The sequence below is a fragment of the Lepeophtheirus salmonis genome, chromosome 14 (assembly GCF_016086655.4).
Source record: "Lepeophtheirus salmonis chromosome 14, UVic_Lsal_1.4, whole genome shotgun sequence".
Lineage (NCBI taxonomy): Eukaryota > Metazoa > Arthropoda > Copepoda > Siphonostomatoida > Caligidae > Lepeophtheirus > Lepeophtheirus salmonis.
In genome coordinates, this window is record NC_052144.2 from 28,297,855 (window position 1) to 28,303,685 (window position 5,831).

A 5,831-nucleotide genomic window follows, 5' to 3' on the forward strand; every position below is an offset into this window, starting at 1 on the left:
GATACAGAATCAATAAAAACCCTTTTTAATCATAAAAAAGCACTTTTACATAAGTTCTATTTATCCTAATTTGAGGATTGTTTTTAAGGGTAAAAAGGATTCTGAACTATAATATTACCCAATTAATATAACCCTAGATATTTCAGAATTCTGATGATAAAGATAAAAACTCTGATCAATTTTGTATTCTGCACTCGAAGATAACTTCTTTTTTTTGGCTTGAATTCATTTATACAAAATGAGAGTTCCTCTCTGTAATATGTGAAGTAAAAAGTGATGCCCTTTTTTTCCCGCTTTATTTTGACAATAAAATTAACATAGTTAGGATTATCCGATTTAGATGGTTCCAAAACGGATTTCTGTTTAATCTCCAGCTCCTGGGCAATGGAACAAATAGTCACATATCGGTCCAACTCGACGATTTCCCTTATTTTATTGACATTTTCGACGTCTATATTACCAGAACGGAATGGTTGGAACTGCCACTATGCTTCTACATTAGATACTGTATTGGGTGTATAAAAAGTACATTTTTTGAACACCTGCTCCACCGTTTCATTTATGAATTCTGAAGACTGTATCAAATTTTCTATTTTTTTACTTCCATTTTGGAACGCTTAACACACAATTGACTTCACCAAACACAACACTTTTTTAAGTGTACGTTTAACCTTTAAGCATACTTTAAGTGTTTTTTTATGCAATGTATTAATATAGTAATGAAAAATGAGAAATTTATTCAAATTTCAAATGAGGGTTAATTTTTTTTTTTTTTTTTTTTTTTTGTATTTACAAATCAAGTGTTGTGTTGGCCATCATACAAGGGTAATCTGAAAAGTTTCTGACCTAACAAAGATAAAATAACTGATAAAACAATTCAGGCAACCATTCTTGACTTAATGTAGTTTTAGAGCAAAAGCTAATTATATAGTAATGTCTGGCGATATTACTCTTTATTAAGAGCATCAAAAAGATTCCTCCCCGTTATTTATGCTTATATAACAACATACTATTATCATGAAGGATATACACAATTGCTAATTATAATGCTACGCCCAATGTAACTACCCCCGTTGTTGTGACCATTTAAGCAGTTGTTTTTGCCTTTTATGAGTTTTCTGAACACCATTTCTTGGAGCTTATGGACCATAGCTAATCCTGAAGTGATAAAAAGTAATATTTATTGATTATGTAATATTGGAAAACCTAATGATCATACCCAAGTCTTTAAGTGAAGAAACTAGTCTCAGACAAACTAGTTGCGAACCATCCAAAGCTACTACCCCCGTTGTTGTGACCATTTAAGCAGTTGTTTTTGCCATTTAATGAGTTGTGTATCATAATTCTTTATAAATAATGCAGTTATTGATCGCTCCTGATTATCTTTTGTCTCATCGAGAGCAACAAAAATATCCTTCCCTTAGACTTTTTCTTTGATTTTGGAGATAACATCATTACCAACCTCCTCCATTAATTTAATGATGGTTCCTCGGGAAAGGACGGGTTTAACTGTGTATTTCTCCATAATTTTTTTGAATGTAGGATGATTAGCAATGGATAAGGGTTTATTACATGCAATAATCATCTTTGTGAGATCAGAGTTAAAATCTGACTGGATGTATTCATCATTAACTTGATTTTTTAGATGAATATCCATGCTCTTGATATGAGATGAGGATAATGAGTGGCGTTTAATTCTAGACGGGTGACTAAAGACATTTTTATATCGATAAATCCGACAAGCCATCTGTTTCTTGTTCAGTAAGTATTTCCAAATTCCCGGGCCTCCATTTCCAGAAATCCAGACAGAATGCGACGTTATTTTAGGCATTTTATTCAGTTATCTATCTAGTATTAGTATTTAATATTATATTAATATTGAATCATAACGGCGCGAATTGATAACGTTCTTCATAGAGGAAGATGTTTATTATTTTAATCAATGATATCATAAGTATTTCTTCCCTTCTCCTCGCACACTTTTGTATCCTTACCGAAATTATCAACCTGAACGATACATCAGATTGAAAATTCTAATACATGGTGGTCTAACCTTGTATTTTTATTAACTTTGGAAGATTTTTTTCTTTTATTTAGATCATTCAATGCCAAAAATAACACTAAATTATGTATATAGGTATTGTCAAAAAATATTTTTCCAAAAAACACTCAACAGGGCACAAATCCAAAAACTTTGGGTTATAAAGATCATTTCCAAGTTTCTCAAGGTAAAACCAATCAAAAATACACTGTTTTAACCAAAGGGGGGAGGGGTAGTAGTTGACATTTTGTTTACTAGTGCTATTCAATACTATCTAGGAATTACTCACAGCTGAACAAGAGACGTAAACTACAGTTGAGGTATTCGAGCTGTTCATAGATATAGAGCAAGGTTGTTTTTAGGTGTCTTTATCAAGATACAGATCGGGGACTTGACTATTCTACCTACAAATTTACCACGGTTTGAATGGCGGGACCCTTAATTTTGACCCTTATAGTAGCAGGTGATTTTTTAGGTCACATATCCTTTCGAGGCGCAACTGTTATCCTCTTTTCAGTCATTCTAATTCAGTTAATTAACTTCCAGAACACTGAGAAGAGGAAAAGAAGTAGAAAGATTGACAACTGACAGCAAAATACATTGTACATTTTTGTAGGTGTGAGGTAATGCCGCTCATATTCGATAGATGTTGAAACTCACGTATAAAAAGTCAAAAGCGATGCATGACAGTAGGTGACGTCAATTATATAGATATCTCGTTTATCATCTCATGATATGAACCCTAACCTTATGTTTAGAAAAAGTTGACTGACGTCATCAAGAACCGAACTTTATAAGTTTTTAGGACTGATATGCAGGACTCAACTAGACCAGACCGAGAGTGAACTGGACACGAATGTAGTATTCCGTCTTAAATAAGAACCGGGACAACACTAAACATCAGTAAAGATGTGGGTGGTGTAAGATGTTTTTTATACATGTTGCTTCATGACTCTGTTGCTCATGTTGGGAATTACCAATTAGAGGTTAAATGTTTACATAAAGAAGAAACATTTAAGTACATTCCTCATTAGCAAACAACATTAACGAAAGAAAACAAATTAATTACACCTTGAGGCGTTTAATCAGGGGAAGTAAACATTTTTTTAAGCGTGTTCATGTATACAAGTAATTAAAAAGCAGGAACCTCTTCTCGTTAGCTGAATCATATGTTACAAATGAATCTTAAGCATTGATTTAACAATAAAACGACGGATTAACACTTCACCTCCCTTCCATAACTACTAGTATCAAAAATGATCCCACTTGCCTGTAAGCATATGAAGAAATTTGCTAACCTAATTATTTCGAAATTTAAGGAAAGGTTTAATGAACATTCTTAATTTTTTTTCAACAAAAGGTAGTAAATACGAAAATGATTGATTTATCACTGGTGATGAAAATTATGTATGTAATGGGCATTTAAAAAAAAAGAAATTGCAAATCAACATGGTAACCCTGACATATTGAATAATGTTTTGAAGGAGAGCAGCTAAAATTAGCTATGACAACAGAGAAGAGGAGGAAGGAAATAAAAATTGACAGCTGAAAAGTATATACAATTTACATCACTGTGTATCAACAGAGTTGAAAATAATATGATATGTCAGTATGCTAAAAAATAGTGATGTGCCGCGAGATGAATTTGTCTGCTCGAGTATTTTTGACACTGTACTCGTTACTCTCCCGAACACTTTTTCATCACTAACAAATTCATCAGTTAAAAAAAAATCATTTTTTAAAAGATTTATTGAAAAATTATAAATTAAAAATTGTTTTTACCACTCTAATAAGTAATAATAATATTAAATGCATCAACGTTTTTAACCGGCTCGGATACAGAAGCTTTTTTCCTCCTGCGGTCCGGGATTTTTTTTGAATCCGAATTAAAGAAATACATTTTGATGGTTAGAAGGCTATAATGAGCTCAAAAAAAAAGAAAACGGGGGAATGAGGCAGTAGAGGTTCATCTTTGAGTTTATAAATTTATTAGTATAAAATAAATCATAATTACACAACATAATAAAAATCTGAAAAAGTTGCTCCTCCATTGATCTTTTCTTTTCCACAGACTCCATAGCAAGCTCAGTCATTGCCTGCATTGTACGGCCACAGTCATGGATAACATCAAGGTCAATAGAAATACAAGGTTAGACCGTCATGTAATCGGGCTTGCTAGAATTTTCATTCTGATGTATCGACCTAACTGCTGGACAAGACAGGCAGATTTTGACAAAACACGCAATCAGTCATAGTCCATGACGTCACTATTGCTATAATTTTCAATTTAATATATCGTGCCAACTGTTGGGCAGGACAAACAGATTTTGACTAAATATGCAAACACTCATACACTATGACGTCAACATTAAAAAGCGTGGTACATCATCAGTACGTGGGTTATGGTATAACCTTGTATTTTTATTCACCTTGGATAAGATGAAATGATGATTCCTCATCTTCTTCATAGAGTCGATAGATTGGGCTCAGGGTTTTATCCATTTTAAAAAGATGTCTATTAAACTGTATGTGGCCACTAACCAGTCTTATTTTTTGTTTACTTCATGGAACTCGAGAAACCAACTGAGGAGTTTTGTTCGTGCTACATCACTACTAAAAAATAAGAAACTGAAAATAATCGCCGTCACTTCCATCATTCGAAGAATGTTTCATTAAATTTGCTGCAAGCAGCTATGAGACGAAGGAAATAAAAACAAACCCCTACTCCGTACAAAGCATATGATAGCGGCAAGAATTTATCAACTGTAGATCCTCAATTGTACTCCTAGCCCAACAAGGACTTACACTTATTACTTACTAGTATTTACTTTATACTTAAATGTGCTCTCTCTTCAAGAATAAACAATAGCGATAACAGCATTGGAAAGTAAAAATAAAACATCTATTCAGGTAGGAACTACAAAAATCTGCTCCCTTTTTCATTATCATATACTTTTCATCGAACTATAGCCCCCCTTTCACGGACTTTTGGTATCAAAAATGCTATCATGGAAAATGATGGAATTACGCCCAATAATTTCAATACATATATACTATCGAAATCTCAATATGTAATGAGTTCGAACTAGGGACAAAATACGTAATAATATTAGTGTAAAAAGAAAAATAAGCAAACACAACAACGATTCGAATGGATGGAGTGCTAAGCACTTCTCCTTTATTAATTAGTTATAATTAGACATGATGGATTATTTATACTAGAAAAAATTGACAAACAAGCAGGCCAGAGCATAATTCTATCATTATTTAAACGAACAAACAAAAAACATATAATGCACTTTATAGTAATAAACATTAAATATTTTTATTTTAAAACAAAATATCCGGGAGGCTAAATGGCTTCAAGGCAAAATGTCCTAAGACAAAGACTCAGCTCGAGACAGATTTTTTCCCTGTTTGGTCTAAGTGGTCCTCCATAAACGACCTACTTCTTTTTTCACATAGTTAATAGAGCCTTCACTAGGGGGGATGAAGGGTCATGTGGACTTACGTGATTCTTTTATATACTCTCCTCCAAAATCATGTGATTTTTGTCACAATTTTTTTACTTTTATTTACTTTTTTTAGAAAATAAAATGCTCTTTTGACCTTTTATTAAAAGTCAATAAAACATTTTCAAGTGGCTTTTTTAACTAATTTAGTTTGCCATATTTTTAAATGACGTGTTTTTTCGAATATAATTTTTATTTCCATGTTAAAGCCTTTCTAAGGCCTTTTAAATATTTTTTTATTTTTTGATGAGAAAACTAATATTTCTTTCTTATTCTAA